This window comes from Oryx dammah, unplaced genomic scaffold (genome assembly GCF_014754425.2).
Source record: "Oryx dammah isolate SB20612 unplaced genomic scaffold, SCBI_Odam_1.1 HiC_scaffold_16, whole genome shotgun sequence".
Taxonomy (NCBI): Eukaryota; Metazoa; Chordata; class Mammalia; order Artiodactyla; family Bovidae; genus Oryx; species Oryx dammah.
Genome location: NW_024070200.1, coordinates 34,069,286 through 34,095,490, shown reverse-complemented (window position 1 = coordinate 34,095,490; position 26,205 = coordinate 34,069,286). Strand labels below are relative to the sequence as shown.

The window sequence follows — 26,205 nt, the reverse complement described above, 5'->3', positions numbered from 1 at the left end:
CTTTGCTTTCTGCCATAAGGGTGGTGTCATCTGCATATCTGAGGTTATTGATATTTCTCCTGGAAATCTTGATCCAGCTTGTGCTTCATCCAGCCCTGCATTTTGCATGATGCATATAAGTTAAATAAGCAGGGTGTGGTTAACAAACTAGAAACTCAGAGAGGCCACCGTAGAGCTGACCTGCCCACTGCTGAGTAGTGGTGTGGGTCTCTTGGATGGGGTTACCTTATAGCTGGCCGGTGCCCCCCACATCCAGGGGGGTCCATGGGTAGTATGCTGCTGCTGCTGCTAAGTTGCTTCAGTCATGTCCGACTCTGTGCAACCCCAAAGACGGCCTGCCACCAGGCTCCCCTGTCTCTGGGGTTCTCCAGGCAAGAACACTGGAGTGGGTTGCCATTTTCTTCTCCAATGCATGAAAGTGAAAAGTGAAAGTGAAGTCACTCAGTCGTGTCTGACTCTTAGCGACCCAATGGACAGCAGCCTACTAGGGTAGTATACAGAGTGGCAAAAGCACAGGGAACTGGAGCAGCTGCTACTGTGAGGTCTGACAGGAGATGGAAAACAGGAGAGTTCCTTCTCCCATCTCTGCATTCTGATTTCCTGCTAGGGGCTCTCATCGGCAGAACTGAACAAGAAAGCAGTTGCAAGGCATTCTGGAAAATGGGATTTGCAGATTTCAACCTCCAGCACTATTAAACAGAATACAAAAGGGCAGGCCTGGGCTGAGAGACAGCTGGTAAATAATCTACCCCAGGCATCTGAGAAAAGAACTCTAGCTCTGGGGCGTCCCTGGTGGCTCAGACAGTAAAGAATCTGCCTGCAATGCAGGAGACCTGGGTTCGATCCCCGGCTCAGGAAGATCCCCTGGAGAAGGGAATGGCTACCCACTTCAGTGTACTGGACTGAGGCAAACCTGTGATTTTCATAGAGCATCTGCCATCACCTCAATGGTTCACCACTGCCATCAGGAGAGCAAAACCCACTACGACTCTCAGGGTTCTAGAGCCACCGTTTCTCTCTCCAGCTGCTCTCCTTGCCACTCCTTCCTCCTCCTCATGTTCCACGCTCTAGCCACTCTGAACTCCTTTCCATTTCAGAAACACTCACCTCCTTCACTCTCTTCACAAAGCTGTCCCCAGAGTTGTACATGGTGCCCCTGATCCTCTCTGTTCATTCGGTTAGCTCCTACTTAGCTTGGAAGACACGTTCTCCAGGAAGCCTTCCCAGATTTGGATGCAGCCTAACTTCACCCATGACAGCAGTGACTCTGTATTTATTCTGTAGTCCCACAGAAAACTTGAATTCTGATAAGACAGGTAGTGTATTTGTCTTGCTCACAGTTTTAATCCCACATAGCAGGTTTTCAATAGTTTGTTGAATGAATGAACAAATCTATAAATGAGAAGGTATAGATTAATTCCTGATAGGGAGATTTGGGAATGCTTCTTAAAGAAGGTAGGAATTTGCCCTGGACTGCTAGACCCAACTGTCAACACTGTAGAAAGTTTACAGAAGATATTATACTTAGTTTCCACAGACTCCCAAAATAAGTAAAAAAGATTTATTTTTCTTTTGGGGGTAGCCAAATTATCAAGCAGCTCTTGAAAAAATAAGCTTCTTGGGAATAAAACATATCTTTGGGATTTATCCATAGGCAAAGCACCTGGATAAAATGACTTTAGGACTCTCCTGGATGTTTATCAACCCACACTTTCTGCTTTTAGAAGGCCTACCCAATTTCCAACATCTGTTCTGAAGTAAAATGTGTATGAAATCCCCATAAACTTACTTTATTGCTTTCCTTTCAAAAACCTCACACAAACCAGATTGAAACTTCTTTAAACCAAGTATGTCATAAATCTGAATGTTACTTTCAGAACTCAGTAAATGGAAAGAAAAATGCTTCAGTGAGGCAAAGATCTTTCTATCGATTTCTCTATATAGATTTACTCTATATACTAGAGCAGTGGTTCCATATTGGAATTCATTCTCGCCACCTCAAATAGTTCAAATAGAGAAATAGCTAACTTTTTCTAAAGTTTTGTAACTTTCTTGGTAAAAGTACCAGATCTATGTGAATTTTACTTCTCAAAACGTATCTTTCACACTTTAAATTTATGATGAGATAGGTCGAACACTGGCCAAATGATTCTAGGTTAACTTTTTTAATGCTTATTGGCCATTTAATGGGCTTATTTCTGCTAAGTAAATATCATAATATTTTGCAGTTCAAAGGTTTTAGTCCTTAGGAATTTGGTTAATCATTTCCTTTTTTTCCTTGATCTCTTGGTAGCAACAACATACTCAGCACAGATTAAAGATGGCACACGTTCTTTATTTACTTTCAGGTAATAATATTATGGACTTCCCTGGTGGCTCAGACAGCAAGAGACCTGGGTTTGATCCCTGGGTTGGGAAGATCCCCAGGAGGCGAGCATGGCAACCCACTCCACATTCTTGCCTGGAGAATCCCCATGGACAGAGAAGCTTGGCAGGCTACAGTCCATGGGATTGCAAAGAATTGGACACGACTGAGCAACTAAGCACAGCACAATAATAATATATTAAGAATAATCTTAATCTGTTCCAAAGTAAAAAGTGTTAACACTTAAATAGTGTTAAAATCGCACAGCAGCACAAAAGGAGAAATCATTCCCTAAAAGCTGTTTAGCTTTTTTTAAAACAGAAAGCCTTCCCCACTCCATCGCTACTCCACTCTCTCTTGACTTTGACAATGGGCTAGGGCCGGCCCTGCCCTCTTCCTCCCTCGTAGCAAATTCCTTGGGCAGCTTGCAACTGCCAGCCTAAATGTTCTTGCTCCACCTGAGTCTCTCAGCTTCACTTCCCTACGTCCCACCCCAAGGAATCCACTGAGAACAACAATCTCACCCCTTGCAAGTTTCAGTTAAACCTGAATTATTTCACTCTTGGCATGTGGTTTCTTTGCTTCTCTTTTTTCAAAAAAGGGAAGGGAAGGAAAGGAAGCAGAGACATAGCTCTAGAGCTACCAACACATGAATGAGTGGGAGCACACCCTTCCAGAGAATTAACAAAAAGTGAAAGTAGCAAGAAAAACATCTAGGCCCCGGTTAGGTGGAAGGACTCTAGGACCTGCAGATCTATGTTCCCGTTGCAGTTCCGACAACTCTTGCTCTTTCACCTCATCACGTAATATGCCTCTTTGTGCCTACTCTGGTCTCCTCATCTGTTGAAGGGTCAGGATATTGACACTTGCCTCATGAAGTCTCATGAGTTCGAAATGAAGTCACTTATATGCACTGTTTAGAACAGTGCCCACTGTGTTCACTGAGTAGGTGCTACCTCTTATTTTCCTTGTATCCTAAAAAGGCCAGTCTACTCACACAAATTAAAGTGGAAAAAATGGATAAGAAACAAGAGATATAAGAGAAGAAAAATGGTAAGCACAAGGGCATAAAGGAGAGAAGCCCTTTAGGTATAATGAGAAAAGACACTAATTGTGGATGTGCACAGAACATTAGGTAGGGAAGAAACTAGGCCAAAACAGAGACATCTAAAGGCGAGGGAAGCACTGTCATCAAAATAGCTTAGTGGCTTAGCTATAGAGTCTTCACACCTGAAAGGGCTCTCCTGCTAGGTCAGGAGTTTTCCACCAGTGCTCCTCCAAAGCCCCGGGGGTCCCACAGCAGCCCCCTTGAGAGGCGGAGGGGGAAACCTCAGCATCACTTCCCACCCATCACTATTCTAAGCTCAAATACAACACCTCCACTGTTATCTGCTCCCAGCTGAAAGTATAAGTTCCTTTGACCAAAAGTTCTATTTCTAAAGAAAGAGAAGCATAGAAGGCCACTAACCTAGTCCAGGACTCTCACTGAGCAGGTTAAGAGACTGAGGCCCAGAGAGGGAACGTAATTTATGTAAACTCATGCAGCATCTGCGTTTCTTCTTCAGGCCCCTGTGAGCTGTTTGAGGGCACCATTCATGGCTTACTATTTCCTGTTAATATTCCAGATGGCAGCACAGAAACTCAATGAAGGTGGCTGGGGTGAATGAAAAGTTCTTTTCTTTCAACAGTCTGAAGATAACTCCTATCCTTCTTCCTCCACAGCAACGTGTTCTTTCTTCCCCTCTGGCTTCCTTCAGAATTTTCTCCAGCTTTGGTTTTCTGAAGTTGGAATAAGACATGCCTTACTATAGTTTAGGGGAGAGGGGTATTATGATATAATGGGAAGTACATATTCGGTCTTCATCCCTGGTTCCTGGCACAGGACTCCTAAAACTCTTGAAATTGCCAGAGTAACAGGAGTGCCTTGTTATTCATAAACAGTTCTTTCCAACCATCCCTGAGTTTACGCTAATAAGGTGACTCTCGTGGACTCTTGGGGATATAGAGCTTCAGGATAGGATCTGCTTGCCACAAAGACCAGAGCATGATTAGAGGGTTGGAATTTTCAGTAGCACCCTCTTTGTTGACCTCCAGGGAGGAGAGAGGGGTAGAGACTGAATCAACAATGCCCAATGATTAAGCCCATTATGCCTACGTAGTAAAACCTCCATAAAAACCTCTAGACAATGAAGTTCAGAAAACTTTCAGGTTGGTGAACATACAAAGGTGCTAGGAGGGGAGCACCCCCAGAGAGGAGATAGAAGCTCTATACCCCCCACCAATTTAGCTATGTCTATTCCTGAGCTGTATCATTTATAATTAGCTGATAATTGTAAGAAAAGCACTTTTCCTGAGTGCTGTGAGTTGTTTTTAGCAAATTATCCAACCTCAAGAACTTGGGGTTGTGGCACCCAAGAATTTATTGTTAACTGGGCAGAAATGTGGGTAGCCTGAGCTCTCCATTTGGTTGGCATCTGAAGTGGGGACAGACTTGTGGGACTGAGCCCTTCCTTTAACAGTTCTACACTAACTTCAAGAACTGGCATCAGAATTGAATTGCTGGACACCTAGTTGGTGTCAGAGAACTGGAGAATTCGTGTGAAAAAAGGAAAAGTGTATATTTGGCGCAGGGGGTGGGGAGAACCCTCAGGTATTTATCTCAACCCTCCTGGATGTGTGGCTTTGTGTCTGTTATTAGTTTGGGAAAGTTTTCATCCCTTATCACTTCAGATATTTCTTCCACTCCTTGTTCTTCTTCCAACATTTCAATGGTACATATGCTATAATTTTTCATATCATCCCACAGACTTTCTATGTTCTGTTCTTTTTAAAAAATGACTTTTTCTCGTTGCATTTCAGTTTGGAAAGTTTCTGTTGATCTGTCTTCAAGTTCACTGATTCTTTCTTTGTCAGTATCATTTACTTACCAGTCTGTCAAAATTACTTTGCATTTTTGTTAACTGTGTTTCTGATTTCTAGCATTTTCTTTTTATTATTTCTGAATTTCAATCTGTCTGCTTATGTTACCCATCTGTTCTTGCATGTTGTCTAATTTTTGAATTAGAGCCTCTGACATATTATAATTCATTTAATTTCCTTATCTGATAGTTCTAACGTCCATGTTGTTCGAGAATCTAGATTTTGCTTATTGCATTGCCTCTATAGTACTTTTTGTTACCTGTTGGCATGTCTTGTAATTTTTTGTCAAATATGGGACAGGTCATATCAGTTGACAGTAAGCCCTTAGGGTGATGATTTTTATTTTTTCATCATAGCAACTATATTGAAGGCAGAGGGTAGCATTATCTTCTACAGTAAAGCAATAAATATTCTTGAACTTATTAATCATTAGTCTGTGTTCAAACATATACCTACTGTTAGGTCTCTGCTCTAAAATGTAAAGTCACTGAGTTGGTTTCTCAGGTTACACTAATGTATCCACATTACAAACTAGTTGCTTTTCCTGTAACTTGACATACAGAAACATTCTCCAAAACTAATTTCTTTAAGTGGATGAGACTGGCCCAATATTTTCAGGCCACTATAATGTCATTTAGGACAGTAAATTGAAATGCAGGAAAATTTTAACTTCTTCACTATTAATTATCACAGACTATTTTGAGAAAAGATAATCAGCTCCATATTTACAACATACATGCTTACAATTTTTAAGTAATTTATGACACAGAAGCCTATACAGTTGAGTTCCTATGACTTTGTAAGTCCTGATAAAGAAACAATGTCTTCACCAAGCCAGTCGAAGTTAAGCAACAAGTCAGCCAGCACTGAAATGTTCACATCACAGATTCTTACGTGTAAAGGTCAGACAATCAAAGATGTAAAGATGATCTTTTGCTTCACCGACTTTTGGCAAAAGGATCATAAACTGACCAAAGAAGTGAGAAGGGCAAGATCAGAGAAAGGCTCTGGCCAGCTTCTTTCCAAGTCACCTCTCAGCTGGAGAGGAAGAAAAGGCCAGTGAAGAAAGACATGGAAGGTAACCTCACTGTTGCTCAAAGGCAGATATACATGCTGATGAAACCCCTAATTTCCTCCCCGGCCATTAGTGTCCTCAATCCTATTCAGTCATCCTTCTGTTGTAGTACCACTCTTCAAATGTGCTCTTAAGAAGGCATATAAATCCCTGAGGGAAGGATTTCAGCTATAATTGCATTAGAGGGAACAAGCCTCATTATGCATGTGTAGGCATCTCTTTTCAGAGAATTCTCTAGAACCTTCCCTGAGTCAGGAAGGAAGGAACGTTGCTCAGTCGTGTCCGACTCTTTGCGACCCAATGGACTGTAGCCCACCAGGCTCCTCTGTCCATGGGATTTTCCAGGCAATAGCACTGGAGTGGATTGCCATTTCCTTCTCCAGCGGATCTTCCCGACCCAGGGATCGAACCTGGGTCTCCCGCATTGTAGACAGACGCTTTACCGTCTGAGCCACCAGGGAAGTCCGGCACCAGGGAAGTTCCCTGAGTCAAGCAACACCAAAGACACAAACCTAGTCACCAGGCAGATAAAAACCAATTTTTTGTTCATTTATTAAATTGAGTGGTAGAGTACATGGGAGGACTCTTGCCAAGAAAAGCATAGGAACGTGGTTCAGTATCATTTATGAGCCCTACAGGTACTTTTGGAACCAGGTCAAGACACATCCTACTACACTCATATAGCAACCATTTAGCACATCACCACTTACCCTTCTCAAACCTCAAGCTGGGTGACTCCTGTCAATAGCTAAGGGCCGCATCAGGAAGTTAAACAACAAGATGAACCATCACGTGAATAGACAGCAACATAACCGCAGCAGGAATTGAGGTTCATCATGGAAAGAACTATTCACCAAGCACGCAACTAGCTCATGAAGCTCTTCCAACATAAGAGAATCCATCAAACATTTATTTAGCCACATGTAATATATAAAGCACTGTGTCATGCTCTGGGGTAAAGAGGTAGGGGAAGAATACAAACATAGCTGAGGTGTGGCATCTGTGAATGAAGGTTTGATTGGATTAAGAATCACAGAGAAACAGCACCTGAAGTCAAATGCACCGCTCAGCTCTTAACAAAATCGCTAACTGCTGAAACACTAGTTTTCCCTATAGGAAATCCATGTGATTTCTTTTCTTCCAGTTTTGATGAGATATGATTGACATATAGCACGGCAGAAGTTTAATGTATGCAACATGATTTGACTTACGTACATCATAAAATGATTATTACAGTAAGTTTAGTGAACATTCATCATTTCTCATCTGGAGAAGGAAATGGCAACCCACTCCAGTATTCTTACCTGGAAGATTCCATGGACAGAGTTGCCTGGCGGGCTACAGTCCATGGGGTTGCAAAAGAGTCGGTTACAACTTAGCAGCTAAACATCATCATCTCATAGAGTTACAAAATTAAATAGACTTTTTTTTTCTTGTGATAAGAACTCAGGATTTACTGCTAACTTTCATGTATAACATACAGCAGTGTTAATTGTATTTATCATGTTATACATTACATCCCTAGTATTTACTTATCTTATAACTGGAAGCTTGTACTTTTTGACTGCCTTCATCCAATTCCTCTTCCCCCATCCCTCACATCTGGTAACCCCAAATCTGATCTCTTTTTCTATGAGTTCACTTGTTTTTAAAGTCTAATGGACCTACAACACCATGTTAGTTCCTGTTACACAACATAGTAATTCAGTATTTCTATTCATTTCAAAATGGTTACTGCAATATCTAGTTATGATATGTCACCTTACAAATACACTCCATAGCTATTGACTATATTCCCTACACTGTATGTTTCATGCCTGTGACTCATTTGTTTTGAAACTAGAAGTTTGTACCTCAGTCTCCCTCATCTGTTTCTTTCCTCTTCCCACACTCTTCCCCCAACCCCATCAACCACCGGTTAGTTTCTCTTTGAGTTTTTGGTTACCTCCAACTCAAGAGTCCCATTTGAGGTGGTCTCATCAACTACTATATTTGTGGATAAGAGTAGAAAAAGAAGAAATATCAGCATCAGCAAGCATTCCCTGGACTCTACCCTCTATAGCCATCTCTAAGCAATGAATGGTGAGTGCAATAATGAACACACAGCCTGAACCTATGAGCACAATGACCACCTTCATTCAACAGCACTGATTCTGCCATTCAGGTGGAAACACTGGATCCAATGTTCCAACAAAGTAAAAGTAAGGCCCTGAAACTGTGGTCCCTGACTCTGGTTTACCACACAAAGAATCAGTACTAATGAGGAAAGGCTAGTCACTGCTGAAATAGACCTCAAAATATATAACGGCTTAGAATGTTTTGTCTGGGGAAGGGGATGAATGAAGTCTTCCTGTTCCTCACACTGAAATAGGGACTCAACTTTCCAGGCTCTGCCGTCTTTATCAGGATCATTCTATTGACTAGAACTCAGTTACATGCTACGTTAAATGTAAAGGAGCTTGGAAACTGCATTCTTGCTGCAGGCTCAGAAAAGGGAAATGTGGGGCTTCCCTGGCAAGTACAGTGGTTAAGAATCCACCTGCCAAAGCAGGGGACACAGATTTGGTCCCTGGTTGGGGAAGATCCCACATGCCACTGGGCAACAGAGCCCATGTGCCATAACTACTGAGGCTAAGGGCCACAGCTACTAAAGCTTGCACACCTAGAGCCTGTGCTTTGCAACAACAGAAGCCGCCACAATGAGAAGCCTGCACACCACAACTAGAGAACAGTCTCTGTTCACCACAACTAGAGAAAGTCTGTGCACAGCAATGAAGACCCAGCACAGTCAGAAATACATTTTTTAAAAAAGAAGAGGGAAATGTAGATTTTGTTGAGTAGCCAACAGCCTCTGCCCTTGTATTTTATGACTGTGCCCTCCCTTCCAAGTTTTCCCTGCCCTCTGTGGATATGTATGGATGCATGACTGCACAGTGTCTATATATGAAACTCTATGCAGTAAACTTTTGATTCCATCTGTATAATAAATGGCGGGGAGCCTCATACAAAGATGGGTGACCCTTTATTTAGAAGGAACGGGAATAACCTGATATTAGGATCCAGGTGATGCTGCACATAAAGAAGCTTTGCTTAGCTTCCTCCAAGAGTCACCCTCAGACAAGGGAGATAAATCCTCCCATGCCCACACTTCCCTTAGGGACTTTCTCAAGATCCATCCAAATAATATCCTCACGAGGGGCTCATCTGTGAGCTGGCAGAATACTAGTACAGTAAATGATTGCCCCCAACAGGGGCAAAATGCTAAGTATTTTCTTGAGACTCTCAATGATTCCGTTTTCTGGCTAAGAACCATCACGCCTTATCAGCACCTTTCATCACCAGCACTAGAAGCTGACCTTTTTCTCATAGCAATCTTTCACAAAGAAAGCGTATTTCACTTCAAAGGCATTTTACACATTCAACAAGAGATAGAAATCGTGTTGCCCTGGAACTTGGACACCAGGCAACTGCTAGCCCACCACTCCGAGGTTAGTTATCCCATACCCTCTCCAAAAGCACCTAACTGAAAACCATGCCTCAGCAAAAGGAGAAACCAGCATATGTCAGCTTTCCCAGTCTATCTCAAATGTGAAATCACTGATATGCAAATGATCTACTATACACAAATATACTAGACTCTACACTCTGCTAGCCAGGTGTACACGTGATTTATCGTGTTATTCTCCACAATGGCTTGTCTAGATGCCTTCATTCAGTAAACATTTGCTGAAAGAATACCATCATTTTTAAAATTTGTCATCCCTAAGTCCTCTCCATGTGTCCACATGAGGCTGCCAGTCTTGAGGACTCATCTGTATGACTCATTCTGTACACAATCTTGCTAACAGGCGTGAAATAAATGCCTTCCGACTGTGGCTGTGGCAATGCTGGTAGTGACAAGACAGCACGATCGGTCACATCACATAAAGGACTGGTCTGTTTCATGCCTGTGGGGCTAATCAGTCACCGGAAGTAACGCAAGATGGGTCCCTCAGCTCTCTTCCTACCTCCATCCCTGCTTTAATTTTCTCCAGGGCTCATATCATCAACATATTTAACTTACTTGTATGCCTTTCTCCCCATAAGAAGCTCTATAAGGACAGGGAATTATGTCCATGGTGTCCAGCACCCAAAACGGTGCCTAGTACACTAGAAGTACTGCATAAACTTTTGTGGCAGCAGCAGATGAAATAAAGAAGATACTTGGATTCTTTCCTCCAAAATCTGAGGGTTTTAATCACCAAAGAAATGATTGCTGCAATGTTGCAGCATAGCTGGATTCTTTTGACCTAGTCAGAACATCTCAGAAAAAGATCTCACAGACAACCCATTTGTTAGGTCATAAAGCAGGGCTTCTAGAAACCCAGGCTATTACCATGCCATCTTAAAGTCCCCACATAAAGTGAAAATGGACAGAATCTCCAGAGTGGAGGTTTAGGCAGCCTTTCACCAAACAAGGACCACATGTGCCTCATTCCCTCTCCCTTCCAGAGACCTGCCCATGTGGCCAACACCAGCACCTGAGGCATGAAACCAGACAGGAGGATGGGAAATTCCTTCCAATAGCTTCAGAAACAAAATTTCCTGAATCTCATGTGAGCAAGATGATCAAATCCTGGACCCACTTCTACCCACGGGAAGTAGCCACAATTCATGTAAAGAAAAAGTAAAAAAAAAAAACCAAACACGGTTCAAGTTCAAATTCTCAGCTTTCCAAACATGGCCATGACCTGAGATAAATTCCTTCAGGTTGTTTAAAAAAAAAAAAAATCATTGAATGTTATTATTCATTTGCCAAACTATTTCTTGATGGAACTTTAAAAATCTGCACTTTATTTCATTTTTGGCATGGGAAAAATAATGTCTATTCATCCATTCTTCTGTGGACTCTCAAATAGTAATTAATACTCACAAAGTAACAGTAAGAGAAATTATCAGCTTGAAGAAAATGTGTAACAATGATATTTTACACACTAAAACACTTTTGTACATTTTACACCTAAGTTTTTAGAATTCACATTCTAAAGATACTGGGATCTAACAATTCATGAAAGAATGGCAAAGTTTCCAAATCTCCAAAAGAAGAGTTGTTCTTATACCCTCAACCATACTTTTCAAAATTTCACAAAGGCTCTATTCAAACACACTCTGGTAAAAAGGTTTGTGTCAAGTTTTTTTTTTTTTTTTTTAATAAGTACTATAGTCAGCCCACCAGGCAGCCAGTATATATTATGTGTTAAACCCAACACTAGGCATGGGGAATACTGAAAGTCAGATGTACTTTGATTGTGAGTTACTGGACAGACTCATCAGCAAAATACAAAAGACAAATTGGGTGACAGCTAAGACCGTTTCCAGCAAATTTCTTTTGTTTTGACTTTAGAACAACTTCAAATGACTATAAAACTTTATGAGACATTGAAGTAAGGAAGGCAGCAATGAAAAATTGAAAACTCTAAATTAGGAGTTTGAGATTAGCAGATACAAACTATTCTATATCAAATAAACAACAAGGTCCTACTAATAGCAAAGGGAACTATATTCAATAGTATGATAAACCATAATGGAAAAGAATATGAAAAAGAATAGATATTTCACAGAATCACTTTGCTGTACACCAGAAATGAACATGACATTGTAAACCAGCTACACATCAATTAAAAAAAATTTATGTGAAATTTTAAAATAGTTTGGTAAGCAGAGGATTCTTGATCACTGGTTTTTAATATTTGATGTTGTAAAACTTAAACATATGTCTTCCTATCTTATTTCCTAGAGACATTTTTCCTCTTAATTTCATTTGCAGATCACCTGAGTCCATCCTAAAGGAGATCAGCCCTGGGTGTTCTTTGGAAGGAATGATGCTAAAGCTGAAACTCCAGTACTTTGGCCACCTCATGAGAAGAGTTGACTCATTGGAAAAGACTCTGATGCTGGGAGGGATTGGGGGCAAGAGGAGAAGGGGATGACAGAGGATGAGATGGCTGGATGGCATCACTGACTCGATGGACATGTGTTTGGGTAAACTCCGGGAGACGGTGACGGACAGGGAGGCCTGGCGTGCTGCAATTCATGGGGTCGTAAAGAGTCGGACACGACTGGGCGACTGAACTGAACTCAACTCAACTGAGTTTTTTGCTTTTCCGTTTTCCTACTTTATTCTCAAGGCAAAAGAGAGAAAAGTTACACAAATTATACCAAACTATGCAATAAACGATTAAACCACATTTTCCCCCCAAACCTAAGCCCCCAAATGTCATGTTCTACATATCACGGAGCATAATCAAATGCATAGAAACGCTTCTCTTTTTCTAGTGAAACAGAAAGCCAACAAGCCCAATCCCACTCACTAAGGAACGTGGCATGGCCACAGTGTCACATACTGTTTGAGAACTCACTCCAACTTGGCATTGATCCTCAACTACACAGAGCAGCTTTTCCAGTCCCATTGGTTTCTGTAAAGCACCAGCATGCAGCCTCTTCATGCAAAACTACATCACACACCCAAAAAACTTGCTTCTAGAACCAAATCAAAATACTACACATTTGTACGTAATATAGCATTAAATTTAAGCAACTGTGACTGCCTCTGTATGAGTTACAAATCACTTGAGGCCATTATTTATCTTTTCTGAAAGAGTGGCACTTTCCAGAGGACAAATGCTGTTCTAATAGGCTATCCCCACCTTCCACAGCAGTCTAACTTTAGCTATGTTTTAACTTAAAAATACCTGAAGGGTTCAAAACCCAACTGCTCCCAACAGTGGCTCACTGCGCTTTGAGGGAACAGGGAATAGGTCTTCAGAGTTTCAAAAGCACACTGAGAGAGTCTACAATAGTCTCCGTGTCCTCGTAGGACTCGTCAGTGTAATCCATTGCACCTCCAAATGCACTCCTGAAATTCTGAATTCTCACCAGAGAGATTCTTAGCCAAGGCAGTTGTCACAAAGAATTGTTACGTTTTGGCTCACTTTGATGGATATTCTCCCTTAGACCTGAAGAAAGATTTATGGACAACTCCAAAATGGCCTGGAATTAGACATAGATAAAAAACAAAAATAATCTGGCCTTCATTTTCACTTCAATAAAATGATTCTCCAGTAAATTTGTTCAGCCAATTAAAATCAATTTCAATTTCCACTTCCTAGGCCTTTCTAGTCTTTGTTCTTAAGAGAAAAAAGGACAGTAAGTAAACAAAACCTGAATTTTAAATCTGACTTCAAATTGCCTGAGGCTACTTCATACGTAAGTAAATAAATACATGGCATAAACTAATAAATATCTCATATATACATAAATCATGTTTTATAGAGCATTCACCTACCTTTAACTCAGCCTTTTCGTTCGGACTACACTTTATGGAAAACTCCGCACATACAGCACCTTTCCTCTGGTCCTTCAAGGTCCTTATGAAGGAACAGAACTTTCTAAACAGGGAACCAAAGTGTAGTAAGGTGGGGTCATTTTCCTCAGTGACACCAGAATCCAAAATTCCTAACATTCCCTAGCAGTAAGTTCAAAGCTTGCTTCGTCATATACCACACACTCTCCATATGGAGATGGGTCTGTTCAGTGAATTGAACATAAATTGAAAAAAAAATTTTTTGAATTTATTCAAAAGGACAAATATGAAAGAAAATAAAATTCTGCCACGACCCTATGAAAGCTACCTTTCCACTTCATACTCCTGACTTGCCTGTATTCTAAAACTATCTTCAGCAATGTCGATGAGATGACTCGGCTAGACCACCTGACTTTGCAAATCCATAAATCTAAACACAACAGGTCACCAAGAGCAGATATTTAAACCACTTCGCTGTGACAGATTTAATGCTGAGAAAAACCACAATCAAGGCTCCATGGAAAATGAGTTTTCCCATAAAGACAGAAACGTACTTAGAACTCAAAATCTACTTCCCAGCAAAGAAACCTGTATTTCACTCAGAGCCCTGAAACTGTGGATGAATTCCTGGCCTCACTCACCGGAACCCCAGAATGATGATGAAGCGCCTGACTGGTGATGTGAGCTTTGAACCAAGCTTCCTCCATGATGATACCTGAGGCTTTCAGGGGCTTTTTAACTTTTGGCAAACACTCAAGCGCATTACATAAGGCTTCTCCTCTCCCGTACACATGCTAACCTCAGAAAGCCCTTTTGAAGGCTTACTTCCTTTGATGGAAACTCTCCTTTGTGCCTGGGAAAAAAGTCAATGTTGTTCATTATCCAAGACAAGCCGCAGTGACTGAGAATGGTGAACAAAGCGCAAGCGACTGAGTTCAGCTCAACAGAGTGAGACAAAATAAAGATTTTCCCGAGGACCCATAACTGCAAAATCCGGTGGTTTTAACTGGCCATCTTTCAGAGATTCATATACTATTCAGTGATGGAAAATTATTTTTTAAATTTTATTGACATATAATTGTCTTACAACATTGTGTTCATTTCTTCTGTACAGCAAAGTGATTCATTAAAAAAATATATATTCTTTTTCATATTCTTTTCCATTATGGCTTATGCAGGATAATTAAATGTAGTCCCCTGTAATATACAGTAGGACTTCACTGTTTATCCATTCTCCGTCCAATAGTTTGCATCTGCTAATCCCAAACTAATGATGGAAAAACTGTAGTCCCAGGCTGCAAGGCACCATTATTCAGCTTTGAAAATTGCAGGGTGCTTTCTTGTAGGATTTGATTCAACTAACTACATGATGAAAGAAAGTTATTTCTAAGCTGCATGGTCAAGCAATCAATCTAACTCTGGGTTCAGAAATTAGTGGGGAACATTTAAGCCATTATTGAATTCCACAGGCCAAGCAAGCTTTTCTCCAGATAACTGAAATCTTTCAAAGTTAACATGTTAATGAGTTACTACTGCATTTTGAATTTCTCTACTGTGACCAGAAAAAACAGCAGATTTTGCGCATAGTTTGTTATTATATCATGGAGGTACAGCAACCACTCATCCTGCCTCTACATCCATTTTTCCCTTTTTGAGAGCCATTCCACTAGAGAAAGAAAACTGCTAATTTTGCTTGGTGGCTCCTAAAATGTACCTGTCTGGCATTTCAGGCAGTGTTTATAGCTTCTAAGCTTTAATTAATCATAAATTTTGGACATCAGTGATTGTTTTATGGGGGGGGAAACTACAACATAAACATCTAGGTTCAAATTCTGGTTTTGCTATTTATTAGCTCTGAGATTTGGAGCAGATGACTCACACATAATAAAACAAAGTTTCAAAACTTGACTAAAAAAGGGAGCTGATTTACAAAGACACCAGTGATTCCATATATGTGGCAAGAAAAATGAGCCTAGAGCAAAATGGCCAAGTTACTTGGTTTTAGGACCCCTTTATATTCTTAGAGATTATTGAAGATTCTAAAGACCTTACCTTAGAAAATTTCAGGGAATATAAGGACATACACATCTATTCCAGGAGCCAAAATGTAGCCTCTAGAAAACTCCAATAAACACATAAGAAAATAAAAGTAAAAAAGGTAAAGAATGTCTTAGTACTGTAATGAAAACTGTTTTGACTTCACAGATCCCTTCAGAGGGTCTTAGGAGCCCTCAGGCATCCTCAGATTACACTTTGAGAACTTGAATATCTTAACATCCTGAAAGCAGTGAAGTGGTCAGAGACCACTAGAATCATATCAAAGGGATCCAGGAGCCAGCACAAAAGGACTCTTACTGGCCAAAGATGGGACAATTTTAGTGTCAGGAATAAACGCATTAGGTTAAAACACCAATATTTTGCATTCATGAATTCTTCATGAATTACATATCTGTTTCTCTTACCTTCTCTCAATGGTTACCTTTTATGAACATTACTAATTAGTTGGCTAATGGAACCAAGAATGGTTGACCTTTGAACAACACAGGTTTGAACTGTTCAGGTTCACATATACATGGATTTCTTTCAATAGCAAATACTACAGTGCTACACAAGCTGCTGTTGGTTGAACCCACTGATGGCAAGAGCTGGACTATAAATTATACGTAAATTTTCAGCTACATGAAAGGTCGGTACCCCTAACTCCCAGGCTGTTCAAGAGCGAACTAACTACTTTAAAAACTGGTAAATGAAGGGAAAAGAATTGGGTGCATTTCCTCCCTTTCGCATATAAGTTGTACCCGAGGAGAACCAAGGAGCTGATAAGCAGAGGTTTCTCTTTATCAAAGTAGGCCAGCTAATAAATGAAGAAATGATGGAAATGAAGATTTTGAAACCGCTAATGAATTGATTAGGCAGTAAGGATCCCCATTAACTGTTCACATCTCTTTCTCACTCACACACACACCCACAGAGGGAACTTGTGTTAAATGCATGCTGATCAGAGTACAGAATACACCCACAGTATTCCTGACCAAAAACAATGGAAACAGAATTTGAGCTAGACTCTACATATGACTATCAATTCCCAAGAAATACAGTGGCTAGAGGGATATGTTAAATACAGAAACATTTAACTCTGTGGGGTGTTACTGGCAAAAAGCCAGCCTATGAATCAGAATAAATGTTCTAATTGGAAGGAATTTTTAAAAAATAGTGAAGGGTGAACCTACAGACTAAAGGGATTGAAGCAGCATGTCAATCAATTGCAATGTATGGACTTTGTCTGGATCCTGATACAAAAAAAAACCTGAAAAAAAACTGAAAAGAAAAATAATGAAGAAAATGGATTAATCTGAGCACTGACTGGATATTCCATTTTTGACTATATTATAGAAGTTCTTAAAGTATGATAATTATATGACAGTATTAAAAGAAAAAAAGAATCTTTCAGAGATGTATGTATAAATACTTACTAGTGAAATAAAAGGATGTTAGGGATTTGCTTCTAAATAGTCCAGGGTGAGGGAAAAGAGGTTGAGATCTAAATGAAGCGAGATGGCTATAAACTGACCATTGTTGAAGCTGGGAGAAAGGCACATAGGGTCCATTGTAATGTTCTATTTCTGTACATCTTTGAAATTTTCCACACCAAAAGCTAGAAGCAACCATGAAAACGCTGTTTGTCTTCTCCATCAAGTCTGTGAGCGGGGAAGGCAGGACTTCTCTGCTGCCCAGCACTCAGCAGCCTGGAGCCTGCAGCATGTGTTGGGGGCACCTCACTACCCCAGTTGCCAGGTGACCTGGGACAGGGCAGGTTCAGCAAAGAAGCCCGGAGCCTGCTGTCTCTTAATCTGGGGCATCTTTCCAACAGAGCAGGAAACAACACTGCATTTACAGCGTGATCTTAACCGAGAAACAGAAACAAAAACTCAACACAGAAAAGGTAAAGAATACACATGAAAACGGTAAGTTTTTTCCTTCTCCTGGGTATAGGAACTAAGGGAGTGTGCTTTTCCTGGCTTCTATTTCTCTGAATTTTCCAAATTTTCTGCAATTACTATATTAGTTTGAATGTGGAAGGAAACCTAATAAACTATTTTCAATCATCTATAATAGCAAAACTCTATAGAGAGCTATTTTTCAATAGTAAGAATATTTTATTTGCCATATTCCTATGATCCTATCCACAGCTCTGATAAAGGAAAAATATTATAATAACGAAGAAAATATTTTAAACTATCATTGAGGGTTTTTTTTTTTTTTAAGCTAAATTACCCATTCCAGTACTCTTGCCTGGCAAATCCCATGGACGGAGGAGCCTGGTGGGCTGCAGTCCATGGGGTCGCCAGGAGTCGGACACGACTGAGCAACTTCCCTTTTACTTTTCACTTCCATGCATTGGAGAAGGAAATGGCAACCCACTCCAGTGTTCTCGCCTGGAGAATCCCAGGGACGGCGGAGCCTGGTGCGCTGCCGTATATGGGGTTGCACGGTCGGACACGACTGAAGCGACTTAGCAGCAGCAGCATGAAGCAACAGAAAAATGCCCTTTTTTTATTTGGGAAAAGGGAGATACCCTTCATTATCTTTTCCTCTATAAAATAAAGGAGAGATGCTATTTAAAAAAAAAAAATCACACCTGGACAACCTATCCCAAGAAAATTTCTTGAGATTCTTCTAAAACCTCAGTTTCAGCATAGGAAGCTGGGGGCAAACAGGGCTGTCTGGGACCTAATGAAAGGCTTTCTGTCCAAATGCTGGACTGATCTGGAGATATACATCTGTAATTATCTGTGTATCTGTATATCCCACCACCACCCTCCCCTCCCCCACCCACCCTACTTCTTTCCATCAGTTCAAGGAAGCAAAAGGAAAAGGCAGTGTGATGCCAAGATTCCACACCTGGTAACACCATATTCTCTAAGGGAAGCTGTGTCTCACAAACAAAAACAGATGTTTTTTCTTTTCTAGACCAAATGTGCCTTTCAGATAACGATTCTTTAAAAAAGTAGGCAAGACCTTTGAATCCTAGGCCTGTTTCAATCATTTCACTTTGAAAATAAATGAAAGAATAAGTGCACCCATATCTATTAATAATTGAACATGAAAAACGGTGGAAATTTGGTATAGATAATTGTTATGTTTTCCATATGGGTCTAATTAAACTTGATTTAGAATGCACACTGCCTTTTTTTCAACCCAGCTATTAAGTAAACAAACAATAACAAGAAAAAAAGGCTGAAACTGCCACTTCTCTTGTGCTTTATATATACTGTGGGAGGCTGTACTCAAAGCGAGGGGAAAAGTTAAAATGACTCAACATATAGCTCTGTAACCTTGAGATTAAGAGCATGAGCCTTCGACTAGATTGCCAAGGTGAAAATCATCAATCTGTCATTTATCAGCTGTGTGACTTTGAGTAAGCTGTTTAACCTCTCTGTGCAGTGTGGGTTCCTCTTGTATAAAATAAACAGTGGGAATGTCATAGAGCTGTACTGAGATGTCCTGAGATGAGAAATGGAAAAATGCTTAGGACAGTGCCTAACATATACTTGCTCTATAAATGCCACCTGCTATTGCTATTATGACTTAATACACCTTTTTTTTTTTTTTAATTCTCTCCTCCTCTCTTATCCCCTTTTCATCCAAGAAACAACAGTTTTACAAAATTCAATTCTTTAGCCTCATCAGTGAATACTGTAATCTATTTTAAACCTGGACTCTTCTATTTTCCCCAGAGCAGAAATTAACATTTTCTCTAGGAAAAAAAACAAAAAAGCAAAAATAAGGATGAAATTAGATTTCTCTTTACATTGTCCCAGTCATGAGTGGTAGCAGATTCCTAACTCCCTGAAACTCGGCAATACCTAGAATTAAAGAGAGTAACTCCCTAATCCCCACAAATTTCTCTGAATTGGGGATCTAGTTTCCAATTCTACTAATTTTCTCATGGCTCTTCTGAGAAAAGAAGTCACTCAGGCAATCCATGACAGTAAGAATGATGGGGGGGAATTTACATGATTCTAGAAAAAGGAACACGAATTGTAACAATATTCACATGTCATACACAGCACTGGGCTTCCCTAGTGGCTCAGCTCGCACAGAATCTGCCTGCAATGCGAGAGACCTGGGTTCAATCCCTGGAGAAGGGAATGCCTACCCACTCCAGTATTCTGGGCTGGATAATTCCATGGACTGTACAGTCCATTGGGTCACAAAGAGACACGACTGAGTGACTTTCACTATACACAGAATTTACTCAAAAGAAAATTCTAGTGTGCTGTATGAAATGGGAGACTCCTGGATTGTGAAATAGGACATGAAAAAAGGAAAAGGAAAAAAAAAAAAGCCCCAAGATCATTATATTCCAGGCTACAAGAGTGGGAAAGGGGAGACGGAAGGAGATTCACACATGCTTTAGTTTCTAAAAACATGGGAACTGGTATGGGAGCTAAAAGCAAAGTTAGTAAGTCTTACATTGAAGAGAAACTGGTAGATAAAGGAGATAAAGAAATCCGAGGTAAGTGCTGCCTGGATGTACAGTGTATAGTGCTGAGTAAGCAATAAAAGGATGATTAGCATATAATATGAAATAGTCCAGTAACTGGACTTTCCCTGTGGTTCAGATGGTAAAAGAATCTGCCTGCGATGCAAGAGACCCAGGTTTGATCCCTGGTTTGGGAAGATCCCCTGGAGAAGGGAATGGCTATCCACTCCCATAGTATTGTTGCCTAGAGAATTCCATGGACAGAGGAGTCTGGCAGACTATATATAGTCCATGGAGTCGCAAAGGCACAGTCAATGGCGTAGATATCTCTGACTGTATATATTTGCACCCAAGATGAAGTGCATGTAATGAGACAAATCTTTTATTCACTAGAATTCTCAGAAAATAGGGAATACGTATTTGTGCTCATTGTTAAGGTATAAAAGTTAGGACTCTTCTTTGTCCCATCATTGCCCCATGTGGGCAGAACTTTGATATTCAAGAGAGAAAGATTATGAAGGAGGGGTAGAATCAGTAAAGCTGGGAAAGATCACAGACACCAAACTGTAACCTTTCGAGTCTTCACAAAAGCCTATTTGATAGGATGCAGTTTCCTGGGGAAACTGGTGTGGGAGGAAGTATTGTACTCAGAACACACGTGAGTGTGAGTGACAGAGACAGAACCTCAGTGGCAGAGGAAGGTATGAGCAAGAAGACACAGGAAGGGGTGCAATCACAAGAGGCTCTGGGTTGAGCTAAGTTTAAGTAAACATCGCCAAAGGGCAGAGAAAACCAGTTGGTACTCAGTCACCAAGATAACAGGTTGATGGTACAAGGAAAGGATGCAAGGGCATTGAAAGATAGAGATCCCATGGGGACCTAAGAATTATGGGTGGCCCTAAGCCATTATGCAAGTATGACTTACTAGGCTCTAAGGAATCCCCAGCCGGGCAACAGGGAGAGGAGGACTTAAACTGGACCCGGTTGATTCTCCCAGGGCGTGGATCACAGCAGACAGCTGAGCAGGAGCAGAGAGCCAGCACAGCAGTTGATATTTCCAACAGTCAAACCAAACTGTGTGGGTCTGAACCTCACCTTGCCATCCACCAGCTCAAACCCAGGGCTTGCTCTGTCAGCTCAGATATCTGACCCTGAGCTTCCGCTCTTAGTGTGTGTCACTAACAGGTCCTCTCCCCGAGTAAAGAAAAGGCATTTCTCGACAACATACATCCCCATGATGCTCTGCCCCCATGTCAAGAGTTTCAGAAAACACATTCTTCCCCTGATTTTTGGATGGATTCCTTTCTGCTTTGTCATCACTGAGCTGCTTTATATATATATAATATAATAATATATATTATATATATATATATATATTACTGTTTTATTCTCACATCCTTCCTGCAGGGTACACAAGCAGGACTTCCAGACGTTCTCCATACACCTCAGATCACTGCCCCTGCCAGGGGCTCCTCACTTGCCTCACCTCAGTCCTTACACAGCTAATGCTGAGTGCCCAATCCCAGGCCTCGGCAGTGATGACCTAGACCCCGAGTTCCCACGGGACCTAGAGGCCTCTCTGAGCCCAGGGTCTTCTCTCTTTTTCAAATGCATTGTCAAGTTGTGACCTTCAATATTATGGGAAGTGGAAGTGTGAACGGCTCACTCGTGTCTGACTCAGAGCAACCCCATGGACTGTTGCCCGCCAGGCTCCACTGTCCATAGGATTCTCCATGCAAGAATACTGGAGTGGGTTGCCATTTCCTTCTTCAGGGGATCTTCCCAACCCAGGGATTGAATCTGTGACTCCACATTCCAGGCAGATTCATCTGAGCCACTGGAGAAGCTCTCATTATCCCTAGATTCCCACTCCCTATTGGTTTTCCAAGTACTGACCCAGAATTTAATTTAAAGGGCAAACATAGTGGCTGACCGTCCAACAGAAGCAATGTGGTGAAATATCAGGGGTCAAACCACTAAATTTATGCTACTCTGACATCGTCACCCAAGGTTAGAGTGCCCTGCAGACACTATCCCTTCCTCCTGTTTTTCTACATTCTTCCCTCAAGACTGATTTTTCAGAGTCACATACCTTGGTCTGGTAGGAAAATCCTAGTTTCAGTGTCCAGAGAGCTTCATCCTCGTTCCACTAAGCCAATATAAATGGTATGGTCCCAGGGACAGTCACCAACCTTTTCTAGGCCTGTTTCCTTCTATATAATATTTTGGAGGCTGACAGCTATTTCCTGCCAGCTGTAACACCCTGTGATTCTAAAGTCTCTTTTTATGCTCTGGCCTCAGCAGACAGAATTACCATGACATAAAAATCCTGAGGTTCAATTCATGTAGGAGATAAGTTCTTATTTGATAAGCTTCTTTAATGTGGGATCTCTCTGACCCAGCCACCTAGACCCAATAAGAATAGCTACCATTAACAGCCTATCCTGTGCCAAGCAGTGTTCTTGGCAATTTACAAGCTCAACTGAGACTCTTCTAAAGGATCTTAAGGAGGAAAGGGCTCCTTGGCTACAATTTAACTCAGCTCCCTTCTGCTCTGTTGAGTTCAAGAAGTAACGCTTGGTAGACTTACACCTCATCTCCCACTTCATAAGCTTTACAATATGGTTTTTCCAGTAGTCATGTATGATGTGAGAGTTGGACCATAAAGAAGGCTGAGAGCCAAAGAATTGATGTTTTTGAACTGTGGTGCTTCGAACTGTGGAGAAGACTCTTGAGAGTCTCTTGGACAGCAAGGAGATCAAACCAGTCAATCCTAAAGGAAATCAATTCTGAATATTCGTTGGAAGGACTGATGCTGAAGCTTCAATACAATGTGAAGAACTGACTCACTGGAAAAGACCCTGATGCTAGGAAAGAGGAGAAGGGGACGACAGAGGATGAGATGGTTAGATGGCATCACCAACTCAATGGACATGAGTTTGAGCAAACTCCAGGAGATAGCAAAGAACAGGAAAGCCTAGTATGCTGTGGTTCATGGGGTCACAAAGAGTCAGACACAACTCAGCGACTCAACACTGCCACTACCACCTAGTAAAGATGTACACAGAGGTACAGGAGAAATTAAGAAGCCACAAGAAGACTTCTCTTGAGAATGAACTAAGCCTGTCGACAAAAAAATTCTAAAGAACAAAGCAGGTGGTTTCGCTATTTTGAGAGCAAGAAAAAATGATCAAGGCAAGGCCGAAACTATTGCTTGGGTAAAACAGTACAAAACAGCAGATGTCAAGGACATGAAGAGCTCATCAGCAATGCTTTGTTCTCTTTTTTGGAGGAAAATGAAGCAATCCTTAAAGGCCTGAAGTCCCAGACAGTAGAACCCAATTCTCCAGACTCTTGAATACACCAGGATCTAAAGGAATTTGCAGACTGTTAAGACTGGAGTTGGATAAAGTGATTCTTGTTTTGCAAACTTTGAGGGAAAAAAAAAATCCAAGGTCTCTCTCACAAACTTAACAGTCTATAAGTCAGTGGAAAAGCTAACTTATTAAGATACAAAAGCAAGAGACACAAAGGAGTCAGAGAAAAGAAAGAGCTAGCATCATATTGTACTTGATGTTGGCCTCACGGGCAGGGAAATAATGCATGAAAGATGAAGGAAAGCAAAGAGAAGCATTGGGATGGGACAAAGTATGGGAAAGAGTGGGGATGAATAAACAGGTTCCTTGGGAAAGAATAAGGAAATAGACCTTCAGAGAGCAGAGCGGTGGCTGGCTAGCTGGCAGCAGAGTTGCTCTGGGCTGGAAAACACTTCACTCCATAAGAGAGCTCTGAGGGATAGGGGACTTCTGCTATTACTCTTCACTGTCCTCAGCCTGCAAACATGGACCCTCCTGCCCCATGCTCTATTGCTCACCTAATCTTTTCAGAGTCAGTGATGAAGAGATGCTGTATCCAAAAGCCTACATGCTTCAGTTTTTTTTTTTTTTTTTTTTTTTAAGGACTCTAGACTTCTTGCACCCTGATTACTTGGAGGATTTTTATCACAATCTTTGGCTGTTTCAAGATTGTCGGATTTAGCATCTTATTAACCCCAAACCCAACCACTTTGCTTTTCCCCTGCTTGGTGAGCCTTCCAAACCCTTTACCCTCTTAAGTATCAGCAGCGCTGGCTCCAATGATTTACCATTCAGAGAAGTATCTTTCTGAGCTCTCAGATTACTGCTTTAAACTACCGATTGGTGGGCTTGCACGACTTCACTTAACTGCCAAACCACGACACACAATTACAAATGATGACAGATGTTTCTGACACAGCTTCCTACTTACACTTACCCTCCCTTCAAAGCAGAGAGAGCCACAGGGATCAAGTTAAACTTAACCTCTTAAAAGTTTTGAGTACACCCTCAGTCACCTTCAGAAGCAACATGAGTATGGAAGGCAAGCGAGCACCAAATCATTCCGGCAACTTGATGAATTCAAGAGGTTTAAATGAGTTACATTTTCTGTACTAAAACAAAGTGACTGAAGACACAGTTTTCCTAATATCACTCTTTGGCCATATTGCAAAAACGGATGTAGGCTCCAAACTGCTTCAATATACTCTTTCAGTGGAATTTCCACTGAAGTCAAAGGGAAGGACATGAAGAGGAAATGGATAATCTCCTCTTATTAAACAGCAACCCAATTACAAATGACACTGAACCCTGGCCCAAATCTTCCTTTCCTCTCTTAGTTCTGCAATGAGCAGGGGAGATCTGAATATCCAAAATCCATCTGGCTTCCCTGGTGGCTCAGATGGTAAAGTGTCTGCCTGCAATGCAGGAGACCCGGGTTCGATCCTTGGGTCAGGAGGATTCCCTGGAGAAGGAAATGGCAACCCACTCCAATACTCTTGCCTGTAAAATTCCATGGATAGAGGAGCCTGGCAGGTTACAGCCCACAGAGTCACAAAGAGTCTGACACTCTGATCTGTTCCCTTGCCTGCCTCACCTCCATTGAAACCTCTCCTGCACTCCCCTGATCCCATCACCTAGCATCCCTCCTCTGACTACAACATCCTCACTTAGGCTTCCTTATTAAAACCCCCTTCATTGTGAGCAACCATTTGGGCCTCAACAGAGGTTTCATTTCACATCCCTCCTCACTCAACTTCCTTTCTAAAGGCCAACATCTCCAAAGAGCACATTCCATGACACTCTCATCAAGTGCCCTCAACTTACCTTGCTCAACCTTTTGTCCTTCCTCTTCTGCCAAACCCCAGCCTTAGCAGATGCCTACAGTAGCTCTGTCTGTGCCCACAATTGAGCACCTGGGCACTGGAGAAAGTCACCCAACATTCATGAGCACCAACCACAAACAAGTCCTCTACAATGCTGGGTGAACCCACCCATGCATTCTCCAACTCTTACTTGACTTTCACCCCTTCTGACATTGACACCATCATCACCACCTAACAGAGAAGTGAAACCCATGGACCAGCAACCTCCTGTTATCAGACTAACTTGCCTCCAGCCTTCAGCTTCTACCCTCCTGCTGCATCCAGTTCCCTCCTCTCATCCAAGGTCAACCTCTCTACAGGCTTTAGATCCCACTCCATCTCACTTTCTCAGACTTGCATCGCCAATTTCCCCTCATCTCTTCTATCTACTCAGTCAACTTCTCCCTTTCGACCAGATCCTTCCCATCAACACTTCAACATACTGGAGTCCTATTTTTAAAGCATTCCACTCTCAACCTCAAATGTCTCTAGCTAGTGCCTTATTTCTTTGCTTCCTTCACAGGAAAAATAAAGACTGTTCTTCTTGGATATGTCCCATTTTTCCATCCCATTCATTTTTCAACCCATTCCAACCTGGCTTGGCTCCACCACTCCCTGAAACAGCTCCAGGCCAGATCAATAACAATCTCTTTGTTGCCAAATTCAAGTGAGAATTTTTTTTTTCATTCTTTATCTCATTTGACATCCTGACAGTATCTGGCTATGTCGATCAATCTCTCCCCAAAATACGCTTTACTTTGGACTCTTCAGCCAACGCTCTTTTCCCTGCCACCATGGC

The 26,205-nt window shown here is 41.4% G+C and overlaps 1 protein-coding gene across 3 annotated transcripts in view; it reads right to left on the bottom strand.

Annotated features, from left to right (window-relative positions):
• STXBP6 (syntaxin binding protein 6) overlaps positions 1-26,205 on the bottom strand; it is a 262,455-nt gene that overhangs the window by 209,916 nt on the left and 26,334 nt on the right. The window contains exon 2 of one of the 3 annotated variants that reach the window (XM_040257205.1): positions 13,684-13,786. The exons of the other annotated variants lie outside the window; for them this stretch is intronic. The gene's annotated coding sequence lies outside the window, so the exon portion shown is untranslated. The remainder of the gene's footprint in view (positions 1-13,683; positions 13,787-26,205) is intronic. 3 annotated transcript variants of the gene reach the window in all.